Below are 18,382 nucleotides of genomic sequence, written 5' to 3'. Positions count from 1 at the left end.
CAAGAAGGCTTGTGTTGTGGGTACTCAGACAACGATATATATAATATATATAAATACTTATACAAATATAGAAAACATCCATGACTCAGGAACAAATATCTGTGCCCATCACACAAATAAATGCCCTTACCGGGATTCGAACCCGGGACCGCGGCGTAGCAGGCAGGGTCACTACCGACTACCGACTGCGCCAGACCGGTCGTCAATCTATAGAGATGACCGGTCTGGCCTAGCGCATAATAATTGACCTTACCTGCAAAGCTGCGGTCCTGGGTTCGAATCCCGGTAAGGGCATTTATTTGTATGATGAGCACAGATATTTGTTCCTGAGTCATGGAACAGAAAAAATAATAAAAAATATACATAGAAAACATGCATATTTCTCTACACCGTGTATTTATTTAATTCCGTTAACTTCGGCATATTGTTAGTTCCATTATAGAAAACAGAATATTTAAAATAGTTATTTTTTTAAATTCGTAACTTTTTCTTGAAAAATCCCATACTGCGATAGATGTTACATCAATAAGAAACGGGCTTTGTGTGTTCAAAATGCGATTGACATGTTTAGTCATAGTTTTGACACTAAAGTAGATACGTATTCGTGTATTAACTATGTATATCGTTGAGTGAGTACCCACAACACGAGCTTTCCTGAGCTTACAGTGGAACAATCAATCTGTGTAATAAGAACGTTCTATAATATTTATATTCATTTATATAGAGTAAGCCAAGTCTATTTTAAAGTTACATACCATTGGCGCCTCAGAGCCAACTAGTTACAATAACGATAGGAGCGGAGGCGATTGTAACATTGATACAGATGAATCTGCTGATCTTCTGAACTAAACTGAACTAGTGAACTAAAAGAGTAAAATACTGCACAGTGTACGAAAGAAAAAGTACCTTTTCGGAGACACGCATTCTGCGCATGTCAGCAACCAGGGTAAAACACGGTCTTGAAGCGCCGTCAATTTTTTTTTTTAGCCAATCCGCCCATAGACATCATTGCTCCCCTGGAACCCACCCATTACTCTGGCAATAACATCTTTCTTCCGGATATATTGGACATAGCTCTGCTAAAGGGCGTATCTTTAAGGATACGTTCCATAGAATTTGCCCACATTTTAGACTCAGACCACAGACACAGGTCTGTGGTCTGAGTCTAAAATTGGGGGAGGCCCCAGCCTTAGAACAACAGTGTTCTAAGGCTGGGGCCTCCCCCAACAGATCCATTAAACACAAAAACCATCACTAACTGGGCTAATGTGGGGGTGGCCTTAGCAAAAGAGGACTGTGCCATTCTGGCCCTGGCAAATGCACCCCTAAATTCAAAATTTGACATCAACGATACCATCAAAAAGTTCTCGGAGAGATAAAAGACTGTTCTAGAGAAATCCCTGCAGATAGTTTTAACAAGTTTAAACTGCCACACGAAATAGCCGAAATGATGCGCGAGAAAGACATCGCCCTCAAGGAGCACGACTATTTTCCTTCTAGAGAAAATAAAAATACAGTAAATTGTTTGCAAAGACAGATTAAAGAGAGGCTCAAGGAGTTTAGGGAGGACAGGTGGAACGGCATGCTGGCAGAGATCAGGCCAAGTCACCAGGCGTACTGGCAACTGGCCAGATCTCTAAAAGCGGACACGCAAGCGTCCATGCCTCCTCTTGTTCGCCCTGACACCCCTACAACTGCTTTTACGGACACAGAAAAAGCCCAGTGCCTGGCAGATAGTTTAGAGGAGCAATGCTCCCCTGGTAAAGCTCCAACGGACCCAAATCATATCCCACAGATAGAAACCGAAGTAAACGATTTCTTTAAAGACCCCCCTTCGGACCCACCGATCAATCATGTCACCTTTATGGAGTTGAAAAGGCAGATCATGAAAATTAAACCTAAAAAAGCACCGGGAGTTGATGGGCTCCCCGGCAAAATTTACAGAATGCTACCCGACAACATTATCCACATAATACTGAGAATATTTAACGCCGCCCTTGATAGCTGCCACTTCCCAGAGGACTGGAAGGTGGCAGTGGTCATAGGTATTCACAAGCCCGGTAAGCCCAGCAACTCCCCCACAAGCTACAGACCGATTAGCCTTTTGAACACCATAGGCAAGCTTTTTGAGCGGTGTGTCCTGAGTCGTCTTCTGGACTAGGTATATCAACACAAACAAACTGATGCAGGGCGAGCAGTTTGGCTTCAGGGAGGGCCATTCTTGCGTCCATCAGATCCATAGGATCACCGAGCACATTCTAAGGGGCATGACGGAGGGGAGAAGACCCACACCCACTGGAGCAATCTTTTTAGATGTCGCTAAAGCGTTCGATAAAGTCTGGCACACTGGCCTATTATGTAAGCTCATTAGGATGGGTGTGCCAGGCCGGCTGGTGCACATTATAAGAGGCTTCCTCTCGGGTAGGAGCTTCGCTTACAGAGTGGAGGGTTCTCTCTCCCTTCCGCATCCCATTAAAGCAGGTTTTCCGCAGGGCTCGGTCCTGTCTCCCAAACTGTTCTCCCTGTATGTAAATGACATCCTAAAAATAAAAGGCGTCCACTATGCTATGTTCGCAGACGATACAGCGTTTTATGCCAGTTCAAAATCTCCAGCTCTACTCACCTCTCTTCTCCAGCGGGCATCAGTCACACTAGGTGACTGGTTTGACCGATGGAGAATAGAGGTGAACCCAGATAAGAGTGTCGCAGTCAAAGTCATCTTCAGCAAACAAACGGTGGGGGGGCTAAATTACATAAAGCAAAAATACCCCAATATTAGGCTCCAGGGGAAACCCATCGAATAAAGTGATTCTGCAAAATATCTCGGCGTAACACTGGACTCGCATATGACATTCATCAAACACATTAGAATAGTTAAAAACAGGGCGGCATACATCATGGGACGCCTGCACCCCATGCTCAACCATAAAAGTTACCTCAGCACAAATAGTAAAATAAATCTATACAAAACATGCATTAGACCAGTCTTTTTATACGCATCAGTTGTCTTCGCCCACACGTCCAAGAGAAATCTAAAATCCCTGCAAACACTCCAAAATAAATTCTTAAGACGAGCAGTGAACGCAGATTGGTATATCACTAACGTTGACATCCATCATGACTGGAACCTTCCCTCAGTTAAAAAACATTTTCAGGACACCTCGAGGCGCTTCTTTGATAAAACCCCTCACCACCCAAACGCCTTCATTAGCGCAGCTTTAAATTACACCCCACTACCTGACCCAATCGCAGGCAGGAGACGCCCCAAAAATGTACTAGACGATCCCGATGATGATTTTACTATTAGGCTAAAGAATGATCCCTACAGAGACTTCCCCACAAACCTAATGTTTAAAATAGACCTAACTAACCTCTCCGATATAAAACGGGTCAAAGGGTGGGCGTACCCTTAAACTTTGAAAATGACCTCCTACAGGCGGCTAGAACCGCTCAGAGACAGGCTGCGGAGGCCGTTGCTCTGAGCAACATTTAAATTAAACATAGACTTGACACCTCTAGCAACGCCATCGGCTTTCACCTCCTCCTCTCGGGTTTGACCCAGCTCACCGTTGCACCCTCCTGTCATGACTGACAGACAAACGTTTACACGAACAGAAATGTTATCTCCAGACCAAACTAACAGACGACTACCAACACTCAACATCCATTTAAGGATCTAAGACCCGGCCCCCCTCAGGGACTGGGCATTTACTCCCCCCCTCTTTTTCTTTTCATTTCCCCGGGACATCCCGGCGTTCATTTATGGATATGATAGAGTCTCGCTCTAAATTCCAGTAACTCATTTCATTAAAAAAAAAGTCATTTTTTTATGAGATTTCCTTACTGTGCGTTGGCACGCGACCCTTACCAGCTCAAATGGTTGAGATCAAGTAACGTTGGACGGCTGCCTTGCCCTACCGCAATACCTTACATGTTTACCGAGCGCCCAAGGCCGTCCTATTTCGACTATTAGGTACGCACTTCCTACCGATACTGTAGCGTAGTTATAATAAACGTTTTTCTTAATGTTTATGTTAGACCTACCGCACTACATGTTTTTTGTCTTAATTGGACATTTGTTTAGCAAGTGATGCCGACGTTTTTGATTGTTTTCGCCCACAAACTAAAACACTAAAGAACTACTTGAGCATAGTACTGACAAGACAAGATTCTGCGTTCCTTGATGAAAATCAAGAGTTCCGCCTGTCGAAATATTTTACGGATTATCACCATTCGCGCCACCTCTCTGTCGCTGTTGTGAATTTGTATGTAATGTGTGAATTTTTCGGTACATATGGCCCTAATATGGCCTATGGCATAAGTTTCGTTATCATATGTTCAGCAGTCTAGCTTTGAAGCCTTTGAAGAATACTAATATAAAATATTGTAAATAGTACGTGCTGCAAACAAGACAAATCTTTGCGAAATTTCCCTTTCGTAGACGTCAACGTACGTTTAGCTCGAATAACTTTCGCTAGGTACATCTTGCCACACTGAGAGAAAATACGACCAGTTTTCATGTTCGTTCAACAAGTTTTTTCGGCAATATATTTGAATCAACAAGTCGATTTTATAAAAAAAACCTGACACATATTGTTTTAAACATACGTTTGGCTGATTCAAACGGATAAACCGCAACAAGTCGAACTTGTTAAATTCACAATGCAAAATTTCTCTCAGTGCAGATTGCGCAGATATATTATTTTATTACTAAATAGTTTAGTTTCCTTTTCCTTCTTTTTATTAAGACACTGTACCTACTTAATCTTTCTGGTTTAGCCCATTGGTTGACTGGTAGAGAATGCCTTGAGGCATTGTCCGCCATTTGTACCTTATTTTGTTGTGCAATAAAGATTAAATAAATAAATACATATATGAAGGGGGCAATCACTATCAGTCTGTCGGACGGCAGCGACCTCTCAGTTTTTTGACACTTTTAGCTTCTAAATCAAAATCAAAAAACTATAATATAGGTAGGCGGCAAATCGTGATGAGTGGCGGAAGAAAGGGGAGGCCTTTGCCCAGCAGTGGGACACAATTATAGGCTCAAAAAAATAAATAGGTAGGTACGTCAAAAATTTGATCAACAAAGATATACATACTAGAGTATACTTAAGTTTCAATCAGGTATTTTCTCACTGAAGAAATTGCCTAGGTCCTAGGTACAATCGCGTGCAGTTAATATGTACGCAAAGAAAAACTTGAGATATTTTTGTTCGTGTTCCTTTATAGATGTAACTTCTATAAGTCTTATCTATAAGCAGCTAGCAAGTAACAAAATAGTTCAAATCTCAGAAAGAAATTTAGCTAAATAAGTGCTGCATATCGCTGTCATTTAGATATGAATTAATTTACGCATTTTTATTGAGTTACGTAAACCTCAGTGATAAGAGATGTTTTTATAGTTATGAATGAAGGATATCTATGGGTGGCACTTTGCAATATTTATAAATAATATCAAAAATATAGATTGTATAAGACTAATAAAGTTTAAGAAAAAAAAGTTCCCCGCAAACACCAAGAAACAGGCTTGTTCAGATACTTCAGATGTCGCCAAACCATCGGTTGATGTTCGGTAGATGGCGCTGATACTCATATTGGACAACGTTAACACATGTCGAATAAAGGATATGGGTCAAATTGTTAAAATTGGGGTTCACGTGTAGGTGTTAATACCTACTGTATGGAGAGACCGAGTCACTTATTTGGAAAACTGTCCCCTCGGAATTTTAAATTCCTTGTCGTTCTCGTTAAGAAGCTCTAAAATACTTCATTTTCGGACTAATTCGACCTCCGAAAAGAAGGCCATCAACGAACTTCTTTGCCTCTCAACCTCTGGTGTTTTGTGCCAAAGGGCAAAAGTAATCTCCTACCAGCAATTGACTCTAGGCTTGTGCCGTTTCGTTCGTTGATCGGATCTCGTTCGATCGCTCCCACGAACTAGTTCGCTCTTTTAGGTCTTTTGCTCATTTAGTTCAGCGAGACCAGCGACCAGGCGACCACTACGGTCGGAAAGATCAGAACGAATGAGACTAAATAGTGTCAAATGATACGAATAGTCCACAGATAATAACAATTCCGAGCCGAAAGGTTGTAAGTAACCGAAACTTAATATGAAAACTTGACGTTTTTGTGTTGCTCTGCTAAATAGCTCGCTCTCGCTCGGCGCAATCACACACTCGTTCTCGATCCAAACCGTTCGCGCTCGCCGATCCTATACTGAACTAAATGATCAAAGACCGATTCACAGAGCACGGAAAGATTCAGTTCATTTCGGTCATTGATGGGATTTTATTCCTAACAGTTCATAGTTCGTGAACGACACAAGCCTAATTGACTCGTCTGCTCATTTACCTCCCTTATCGTAAAAATATTAATGTATTATATAACAAGACTATTTGGCAGCCCTGGCCCCAACTTAAGGTACAGGTCCCCCGATAACCCCCAAATGTTTATTTGGGATCACTTACGCAAATGTGATAATTATGTTCTTTGACATTCATATAGATTGTGATTTCTTGCCCGTTCAAATCTTGGCGATATTAAGAATCCAGATGTAGAAAGATGTTTTGAAAAAAGTCCAGCTACTTAACTAATGTTTATTATATTACCTAACTGGGACTCTCTAAGAACTAAGCGTCAAAAAAAAAAAGTAGTTTAATGTAAATAACCTAACCACAAAATTAAAATTTTGAAAAAACCTCCGACATAGTGGACCGATTTTCATAAAACATGTCTAAGAACACTCCGGACTAATCTAAATCGATGCATCCGTTCGGGAGCTACGATGCCACAGACTGACACACACACAGACAGACAGACAGACCGACAGACACGTCAAACTTGTAACACCCCATCGTTTTTGCGTCGGGGGTTAAAAAAAGAACTAAGATCATATAATAGAGGTATGTACTAGAGAGCGGACTAGCCGCCAGCGGACGTGTCGCGTTTGTTAGCTCATTGAGCATACAGTTGTTGTTGTGTGCGTGATTACAACTCGCTAGTCGTTCGCATGTACACAGACATAGAAATGATGCGCGTGTATTGTGGAGTAGGAGCGTCCGAATGCCAAATGTCCAAATGTGTGTGTGCGGGTTCATAAACTTACATAAGGCCCCGTAGCCGAATGGCATTTATGAGACGCGAAACGAAATCGAAACGCCGCAGAAAGGTAGTCTGGCTCTTTCGCGCCAATACGCAAGAGCGATAGAGATACATAGCTGCGAAAGAGATATTATCGTGAGCGTTTCGTGAGAGTTTGTGCATTCCGCTACGCAGAGAGACATATTCAGTACCTACAAATACAAAATTCGCGTTTTCTGACCAAACACTATCCGAAATCAAGACCTGTGGAGTATATGCAAACACCCATTGACGAGGAAATCGCGACACGAAAATGGAGATGGATTGGACACACTCTTCGGAGAGGGGAACGAAATAACGCGAGCATTGCTCTCGACTGGAAACCGCAGAATGCTAGCCGTGGCCCCAGGCACCCTGTCCACTCATGGAAGCGGTCCGACGAAAATGAGCTACGAGCGGCTGGTTTGAGGTGGAGCGAGGCCACAAGGGTCGCTGAAGATAGGAAGGCGTGGCGCGAGCTTGTGAAGGCCCTTTGCACCTCTGGGGTGCCTTAGGACTACAACAATAACAAATACAAATCACGCGGCATGTCAAAAGTGTCAAAACCCTCCTTTCTTCCTTCGTCTTTTCCGATCTCCTTCTCTCCTATATCGAGTAGATGATCTTGAGGCTAAGCGTTCGGTTAGTAGTTCCCGATTCAGCTCCGGCAAAAATGGTTTCTTATGTTTGGATATTCTACTCTTGACTCTAAAAATACGTATAATGAAAATTCGGGGAAGCTCCAGTATGTGTTAAGAGGGCAGTTCTATTTTCAACGCTCACACATCAATAAGGTATTAGTACAAGCAAAGACTAGACAAAAACAAGAACTTTCAATTGTCGTATTCGCAGAGGTAACATCTTTTTTTACAGCGTATCGACTTATGACTACCTGTGTCGACATCTAGTGAGTTATAGAAGGAAATAAAGATATACTTACGTCATGAGATGATAACCTGATAAACCTCTGACATGCGACCTTTAGGTTAAATTAACTTATACGTTCACAAGGACCAAATTTAATCTGTTTTAAAGTTTTGACACGGGTCTTTCTTTTGGCACGTGTAAAGGATCATGATCCTTTATTAAGTACTTGTATTTTTAAGCGAAAAAGAGGTCGCGTTTTCACATTAATTTTGTTGAAGAGCCATTAAGTGTGGTGTCTACGAGTGTTGTATGGTTTCAATAGTATGCACCACATAACTACATGCATGTGGGCATATTCAGAATTTGGGACCCCCTAATTAGCGTAAGTCGTTAACAAAAATTAACTCGCTATCAGATTTGTGACGATAATTAAGCATGAAATTTCAAGCAAAATATTGTTTTTGTGTTAATTACATAAACTTAAGCTATAATCTATATTCAGAATGTGAAAAGAGTAAATATTTAGATAGATTTTATGCCTAATTGTCGTCACAAAACTGACAGCGAGTTAATTTATGTTAACAACTTACGCTAATTGGGGGGTCCCAAATTCTGAAAATGCTCATATAATCACGCCTGTATTCCCATAAAAGGGTAGGCAGAGCACATGAAACTACTCAAGTTTCAGTGCCACTCTTGGCAAGTCAGGGGTTGAAAAAAAAAACGAAATTATGTGTCGTAGACGATGTGGGTTTGATATAATGATTGTACTTTTTATACGATATTTTTTGCAATGACATGTATGGTATGGACATATTTTGTTTCTCATTTTGATTGTTTAGTTGTCAATATATAATTTGTCTGGAAGCCGGCTGTTTGGTATTTCGCTCTGTTTTATTTTAATGTCCACAATCACGGACAGTATGATATTGCAGTGACAGGTTGCCAGCCTCTCGCCTACGCCACAATCTAACCCATATCCCATAGTCGACTTTTAAAGCCACGGGAAGAAAAGGGTGGTAATTAACACAGTCAAAATTTGTCGACTTACGATAGCTATCGGACAATTTTGAGCAACTTCTGTGCAAGTCTATAAGTATTGACTCTCGATTTTTTAATTATTAGTTTGACATGCTTTTGTAAATATTAATTGCCTGTTTTTAAATATTTGCACGCCTGCATGCAGACTGAATGCACGGATTTATTTATTTTGTAACACCTTATAACTGTAATTCTTTGAATCTTTGAATCAACTATATTACACTTGACAATAATTTACATATTATGGGAAGTAACATATTGAAAAACTCTATTCCTAACCTGTCTCTGGCTCAGCATAAATCTGCGTCGTCGGTGTCATGGTACAATTATGTAAATGCAGCTAAAGAGTATGAAATGTATGTAAAAGGGACACCCCGCATATTCATCGGGCTTCCAACCTCAAAGATTTACGTGCGAACTCATTTGCTCTGAAAATCTTGCGGTCATGTCTAAAAAAAAATACATATAAAATATCATATTTTCTTCCTTTTTGTAAACTTTAGAAAATTAAGGCTTAAATTCTAGTTTTGTGACAGTTTTAGTTTTGTGAAAAAAAAGTTTTGACGTTATAAAACTTGATGTCGATTCTCTTGTAACCATGAGTTTTGACTTATTCTACTTTACTAGATAGCGTAAACGTAAAAAAAAAATGGTAGGTACATATTAAGTAAGCCTTTGGAGGCGCTGTCACTTTTTCCACACAATGAATGTCAAAATGTCATTGCAGAACTATACTGCGGTGGACTTGATAAAGACTGAAAATTTAATGTCATACTCATAATATATGTTAACTATTTCATTTTATTAACCCACGGCGCAAAAACGACGGGGTGTTATAAGTTTGACTAGTCTGTCTGTCTATGTTTCTGTGTGTCTGTCTGTGACATCGTAGCTCCAGAAGGGATGAATCGACATCGATTTTTTTTTTGTTGTTCGAAAGCTAAATTAGTCGGCAGTTTTCTTAGCCATGTTTGATGGAAATCGGTCTACTAAGTCGGGATTTTGTAACCACAAAATTTAAATTTTGAAACCACGATTAAAATTTAAATTTTGAAACCACAAAATTTAAATTTTGAAACCACAAAATTTATCTTAGGTATGTGTGGTGGATACTGGATATGTCAGGATCGCTGAAGTTTGTATCCTTTGTTGCAGGTATACAAAGGGCTGGATGTGGTGACAGCCAAGGCTACAGCTGCAGAGAGGGCCCTAGCCCCCCACCACCTGCTGGATATTCTGGAGCCCCAACAGAACTTCACGGTGGTTGACTTTAGGAACCGGGCGCTGAAGATTGTATCCTTTTACGAACAGTCCTGGAATATATTTCATATTTTTTTCGAGTAATCTGACTTTATAAATAAATAAATAAATATTGGGGACACCTTACACAGATCAACTTAGCCCCAAACTAAGCAAAGCTTGTACTATGCGTGCTAAGCGACGATATGCATACTTAAATAGATAAATACATATTATACACTATGTAACATAATTGCCGAAGATAAATCCTACGGCTTATACATTACCTTCTATAGTACCTTTAATTTTCATGGTGTTTATTTTAAAAAAAGGAAGTGGTATTCGTAACCGCTATTCGATACCGGTTATGCTCTTAAATTGATCACCAGCATTAATGTTACACCCTGTATACATAGAAAACATCCATGACTCAGGAACAAATATCTGTGCTCATCACACAAACAAATGCCCTTATCGGGATTCGAACCGCGGCTTAGCAGGCAGGGTCACCGGACTGAGCCAGACCGGTCGCCCTTATTTTATTTTTAGGGTTCCGTACCTCAAAAAGGAAAAACGGATTACTCGTGTGTCTGTCTGTCCGTCTCTCACAGCAATTTTCTCCGAAACTACCGAACCGATTAACTTGAAATTTGGCACATATATGTAAACCTGTGACCCAAAGACGGACATGTAATTTAAAGTAAGAAATTAAAAATCAAAGTTTCTAGAACTATGTTGTGTTACATTACATATCAAATGAAAGAGCTTTTTAAAAGTATTTCAAAAATATTTTTTTTAATAATTTTTTAGTAAAGTAATTTAAGAAAATAGGAAAAATGTCCACCCCCCCCCCTTATCTCCGAAACTACTAAGCGTAAAATTTTCAAAAAAATACACGAGATAGTTTTCAATCTATAGATTACAGGAAAACCTATTAGAAATCTACAGTAAAGCGTAAGTCGGACTTAAAAGAAAAAAACTCAAATTACGTATTTCACTCACTGCCGCTGCAAGGAGTTACCAAATCTCTTGAAATAGTGTGAGCGCGTTTGAATATTACAAATAAACTCATTTCTGTTTCGTTTTGTTCAAAATATAGAGGTAGATTATTCGCAAAAATGACTTATATTTAGTAACATTTTTCAATGGAACTAAGCGAACTTACGTTCCTCGTTCATGTTAACGGCTATTATTACTAAGGATACGTTTAGGAGGAAATCATCAACATCATACTGAAACATACAAAAAGCAAATCGTGAAATCCATACTAATATTATAAATCCTAGTAATATCACGTAATATTATATATCGGTTGTCTGAGTACCCACTGAGTACAAGCCTTCTTGAGCTTACTGTGGGGTATAACACTCGCTTTGTACACATATTGAGTCTTCCGCGAGTTCCGCGACCACGGCCAGTGCAACCTGGCCGAAACGTTGGGAAAAAAGGTAAAAATAAAAATAATGTTAATTAATCGCGTTCGACCTGTGTGTGACTTTAAATATGCTTACTGTGGGGCTCAGTCAATCTGTGTAAACAATGTCCTATTATATTTATTTATTAAAAAAAAAATGGAAAGTGTGTGTGTCTGTTTGTTTGTCGCGTCTTTTAAGGCAAAACGGAACGACGAATTGACGTGATTTTTTAGGTGGAAATAACTAGTTGAATGAGAGTGACATAGGCTACTTTTTGTCTCTTTCTAACGCGATCGAAGCCGCGGGCAAAAGCTAGTCATCTTATGATCTATTGGCCGTCTACGCAGTATTATCGGTCAAAAACTTGACTAGCCCAAATAACATGAGTTTTGATACACATTTCCTCGAGCAAAAATCGCAAAACGTATCACTATCAAAACTCTATTTGCCTCTGGCGCCGCCGGTATTTGCACAGTCTGGCATGATGGCATCCACGCTGGGTAAAACAATACGTTTTTACGAACAAATTGTAGGTATTACATGAATTATGCCAATATTTGACGTCTGCTAAAATTTCAAGGTTGTATGGTAACTGTGGTACATACCACAGTTACCATACAACCTACATAGGTATAATAGATAAAGAGGTTAAATAGTCGGATGTGGACTGTGGAGTAAAATATGTGAATACCATACAACCTACACGGAAAAAAAATATTTTAACAATACTACCAGAACGTTTAGTAAAATAGATTTATCGTAACTGATACTACAATCTCGTAATAAAAACAACTGTATTGTTACGTTTACTATATTTTGAATTCAATAGAACTAAGCAAACATTAATATGCACTAAACAGTTCTGTTTGAATTACATATACGAGAACTCTAGTTTTATTTACAACTAATAGAATAAAGGTTACGATAATTCTATTAACAAGAAGCTTCTTGTAATGCCAAAAAAATAAAAATTATCTTTACAATCTTAATCTTAGCGGTTACTATCACAGTATACTTCCTGTAACTTTTTTATACGTTGCCATTACTTTGTAGTTCTCGTAAAGAAATAAAAAGAATATTCTTGTAATGTAAACTCAACGAAGAGTTATATTTAAAAATATTAAGTTTGTATAAATATGTACGCATCGCTGTCAACTCTATTATTTGTATCGTAGCGAATGCCATCGCAGTATAGTTGATATGACTGTTTTATAAGTTGGTATTACTTTGCAGCTCTTGTAAATAATGACAATAATATTCTCGTAATGTATACTGGTGAACAAATAGTTCTGTTGAAAAAGTATTTAGTTAGTATAAATATGTGTTTCGTTTTTGTAACGAAACGCCATGTTTAAGTACCATTGTATATCGTAGTGAATGCTATAGCAGTATAGTTGATTTTACTTTGCGCCTCTTGTAAAAAATAACAATGATATTCTCGTAATACACACCGAAAAATAATTGTTATAACAAAAATATTGTCCGCATAAATAAATGTTTTGCTTGTGTAACGAAACGCAATGTTTTGCGGCGTGGTCGGCGGCCATTTACGTGTCATGAGAGATCATGCGTGGACGCGGATCGCAATAGGTTATATTATTTATCGTTAAACGTACTCACTACGTATTATCCATTCGTTTGGTAGTTTCCATTTTAGGAAATGGATGAAGAGGTGCAAAAACTCTTGCAAGGATGGGAGATGGCAGAGTTGGCAAAAGCAGGTGAGTCACATACCGTACATCATGTAGAACTTAGTAGATAATTAGAATGGTGAGTAAAAAGGCATTTAATGTTGTATTCATTTTACATTGCATACAAATTCATACGACATTACGTGGGCAAAATCTAAATACTGAACTAATAAGGACTGTCCACGATAAAAAGTGGTCATACATAACATGATAAATCTTTCTTCCTGAATGCACATTTTGAAGCAATATTATATTTTGATAAATCTGTATACATAAAACTATATAATAATTAAAGCTATTCCTTATAATGCTTTAGTGTGTCTGAGGTTTCGCCGAATGTATACCATCAAGCATTTCATTTCTTGTACAGTGTTTTTTAACAAACTTCACACGCTTCCTGGCACAATTTTATAAATACTTATATTTTTATAAGCTGTTTTACACACATTAGAATGACATCTTAGCAGACAAAAAAATACTTTTTGAAACTCATTTCGACTTTTGGGAGTCAGGAAGACTTTCTACTCCAAGCACTGACAGTTGTTTTTGTATGGAGAGCCAAAAAGTGTCAAAAACTCGAATTCAGCAAAGTTAGAAAATCTCAGTAGTTTCTTAATCTGATTACAATGAGAAAAATTATTACTATCGTAAAATCAGTATGTAATAGGGTATATTTTGGCTATTATAATTAAACATTAAAAAAATATTTTTGTCATTAAAACTGTTGTACTTAAAGACTGCAAGAAGACACTGTACAAAAAAATATTGTTATCATGAGATACATACTGCTAAAATTCATAGGCCACCTAAAGTTTATAATTTGTTTGTATTTTTATAATGTAGTTTAATATCTACAAATTATTTGACAAACATGCTGCTTATAAATTCTCATTATTCTCAAGATTTACCATGTTATATATGACCACTTTTTATCGTGGACAGTCTTTATATATATCTGAAGTGGACGTAGAATATTACTTAATGTAAAATTTATTCATAGAAATTTTAATGTCTTTTTCAGATGATTTACAATGGTTGCAAGTTTCCTGTGACCCATGCCATACTGTGGAACAAAAGTGGAAAAATTCTGCAAAATATAAATTTTGGACGAAATGAAGGACGGTTCTATTAACACTGACGAATATATGAACAAAGTCTTGCACTAAGGATCGTTGAAATATATTTTTTAACAAATTATATAATTATTTTATTTACTTTCAGATTCACCAATTTTCACCGCTCATAGCATCCATTCCATATGCTGGGTGACCCAGGTTTCCGGATCCCAGTTTCAACTCTAGGCTTCTGTCTCTTGGAACTGGTCCTAGCAACCTGCATTTTTATCGGTAGGTACCTATGAATTTGTCTGTGCACTGTATAGACAACTAACATTTCTTGTAAATGTAAGAAAAGGTTTGTTGTCTATACAAGGTGGTACAGTAGGATTAAAGGCTGAGCCACGCCAGAGACGTGTACGTAGACGTGCGCGTAGCGTACGCGGTGTAAATGACGAATCCTCATTAGAGATTACACCGCTTGTGTGACGTGTTTCCCGTGTGTGTCTAGCGGTGTATCATCTCTTTTGAAGATTCGTACTTTACAGCGCGTACGCCACGCACACGTCTACGTACACGTATCTGGCGTGGCTCGGCCTTTAATCCTACTGAACCACCTTGTATAGACAACAAACCTTTTTTTACATTTACAAGAAATGTTAGTTGTCTATACAGTGCACAGACAAATTCATAGGTACCGATAAAAATATAACACGTTAACGCAATTGTATATTTATTAGAGAGTACCATAAATGCAGTTGCTGTAACTAACTTTCTTGTTCTATCAACCATTTAATGAAGTTTACATAAATGAAGAGAATGTAATATATATCAGATGACTTGTATTCTTAACGATACCTATTATTGGCCTAACTAAAGTTTTATAACCTTTACAAGAATTTCTTGTGGAGTTTACATTATTTTGTTTATTTAGACACTCCATTTGTTATAAATACTGAATAATCTAGTAATACACACAATTTGACTGTGTGACCCTTACAATATTTTTATTTTATGATACGTAATGTATATATTACCTTTACAAGAATATATTGTCAAGGTCACATTTCATTTATTAAGCTCTGCAAGAAAATATTATTTATTTGTACGGTCCACGTGTTATGATTACTAAATATTCTAGTAATACACGCTATTTTAATGTGTAGCAATTACAAGATAACTAGTTCACTAAGCTCAACGCATTTAAACAGACTAGTTTAGTTATTTATACTATGTGAACAATTGTCCCAGAATTTACTAGATTTTCTCGTTCAGATTACACTATTCAGGTATCATGGACGAGACTTTTTTCTCCGTGTACATAGGTATAATAGATAAAGAGGTTAAATAGTCGGATGTGGACTGTGGAGTAAAATATGTGAGTCATCTCATCATCCTCCTTGCGTTATCCCATCCCGGCATTTGCCACGGCTCATGGGAGCCTGGGGTCCGCTTTGACAACTAATCCCAAGATTTGGCGTATTCACTAGTTTTACGAAAGCAACTGCCATCTGAACTTTCAACCCGAAGGATGACTAGGCCTTATTGGAATTAGTCCGGTTTCCTCACGATGTTTTCCTTCACCGAAAAGCGACTGGCAATTATCAAATGACATTTCGCATATAAGTTCCGAAAAACTCATTGGTACCAGCCGGGGTTCGAACCCGCGACCTCCGGATCGAAAGTAGCACGCTCTTACCGCTAGGCCACCAGCGCCACCAGCGCCACCAGTCATCTGTTATTGTTTAATTGGATAACTTTACATAAAGGGCTGGTTTGTTGAGCCCCTAGAGATGATTCCAAGAACTGCAGGACCAATATGACTAATTCTTTCAGACCTCAAGGAAAAAGAGTTCTTCCATCTTGGAAACTGACAATACACTTTTACCAAGTACTGTGTTACGTGTGTCCTATTGGATATTACCCGGTCTTCCAGTAACAGAACCACTGACTCACCTCTATGCTCTAAAGTTAAATAGGTATTTGTGATGAAATAAAACTATGGAAACGGATTAAATCGCGTATAATGAATTTAAAATTAATGAATTAATTAATGAATTATTAATGAATTTTAAATTGTGGTCATGGTTCGTTAATATTTCTTGTATGTGGGTAGCTTTTGCACATTGTAATTTTTCCTCAGTCACCCGTTGACCACGAACGCTGTAAAGAGTTCGAAACGTCGGGATGTATTTTAAATTCATTATACGCGATTTAATCCGTTTCCATAGTTTTATTTCATGAGTAACTATCGCGGTAACCGAAGACAATATTAGGTATTTGTGTTTTAAGTAAATAGACTGAGCTAGCTATCGTTTTATTTATTTATTTATTTTTTATTTAAACTTTATTGCACAAATAAAGCAAAAATGTACAAATGGCGGACTTAATGCCTAATGGCATTCTCTACCAGTCAACCATCGGGCTAAACAGAGACATGTAAAAATGGTGCAAGGAGAAGGAAAAATGACAATGGTAGAATAATCGAAAACAACTGATTAACTTCATAAAATACTTATATAATACATAAATATAAATAAATGCAAATATAAATAAATATACTTACTATATAATTTTTTTTAACCAGGTTATATTAAGTTACTTAAGTATTTAATAACTACCATTTTAAAAAAGAAAGTTAATTAAAAAGTTATTTTTTTCTCTAAGTTTCTAGTTTACTTTATTCACCCCTAGGATTTCCCCTATCTTTGGAATAGTTTTTTTGTTTGTTATTAGCCTGTTGTGTCCCACTGCTGGGCAAAGGCCTCCCTCTCTTTCTTCCACGCTTCTCGGTTTAAGGCAATGTTCGGCCAATCTTTCCGAAAGACGTCAAGATCGTGCCGCCATCTCCTTCGCGGTCTGCCGTCACGCCGCACTATGTTTGGTGTCCATTCGGTACTTTTCTTGGCCCACAGGTCGTTTGGCAGTCGTTTGGAATAGTAAACCGCCAAAATTGTCCTTAGTATTATGTCAAGTAATATGATGGATGGTGCCTAGTTAAAGTTTACAAGAAAATATTGGCACAAAAAGCCAAAAGTTTTGACATTTTTCCCTCTCAAAGCAAAACACCGGCACTTTTTGTAACCACGACTGCTATAAACTACTTAATTTTAATTAATAGATGTTATCTCTATTAATATGACGGCTTTTAATCTAATCCTAGACTCAACGATTTATCTACAACCACACCTTTTCGCACGATCGTTGGAAAATAGTTCTTGTGTGCATTGAAATGAAGTGTACCGCTGTCGCATGATGAAATTGTGGAGCTGACAGTAACAGGTAACTAATTTACTTTATCTAGTTTGATCTGGTGTGTGTGTCATACATAGTCTTAAGATATAAAAATCGGTCAAAGTACGAGTCGCAAAAGTGATAAAGAAATATATAACATAGATATGATGTAGTATAAACATTGAAGTAAGTATATGTTCAATACTTACGCAATTGTAGGTTTGCGAAAAGCATAGGTACTTGGTGGACCCTTTAACAAAAGCAAAAAATTAAATTGTGGGATGATACTCCTTATACCAACATTTTGTTAAGCGACTTTTAAAAACAGATAAGGTACAGCGGGGCAAATCTCGACTGGGGGGGCAAATGTAACTGGTCCATGTTTGCCATGTTTTACAATGTTTGCATTATTAAATAGAGTGTCCACCGGTTATATATGGTAGGCGTGTTCAGTGGATACATGTAGAACTCAACATCATAGTGTAATAATGGAAAAAATGGATCAGTTACAATTGTCCCTCAGTCGAGATTTGCCCCGCTGTACCTTAACTTGTATTTTGATTTTTATCACTCTTGAAAGTTTTTCCTAAGAGGTATGTATTGAGAATTATGTTAAGTCTAAACAAAGGTCTTAAGCGTGACAGACAACATCAATGACAACAATAATGGCGTCCATTGAAACTAATATTTATTTTCTAAGTATGAAAATTAAAGATTT

At 38.0% G+C, this 18,382-nt stretch overlaps 1 protein-coding gene across 1 annotated transcript in view; it reads left to right on the top strand.

The window, feature by feature from the left end:
* The first annotated feature begins 10,186 nt into the window (after nucleotides 1-10,186).
* LOC125232209 (tRNA dimethylallyltransferase) overlaps nucleotides 10,187-18,382 on the top strand; it is a 256,267-nt gene continuing 248,071 nt past the window's right edge. The window contains exon 1 of the mRNA XM_048137845.1: nucleotides 10,187-10,323. The gene's annotated coding sequence lies outside the window, so the exon portion shown is untranslated. The remainder of the gene's footprint in view (nucleotides 10,324-18,382) is intronic.

The sequence above is a fragment of the Leguminivora glycinivorella genome, chromosome 12, assembly GCF_023078275.1.
Source record: "Leguminivora glycinivorella isolate SPB_JAAS2020 chromosome 12, LegGlyc_1.1, whole genome shotgun sequence".
NCBI lineage: Eukaryota > Metazoa > Arthropoda > Insecta > Lepidoptera > Tortricidae > Leguminivora > Leguminivora glycinivorella.
Note: the sequence above shows the minus strand (reverse complement) of the source record. Positions and strands in the feature narration are given on the sequence as shown.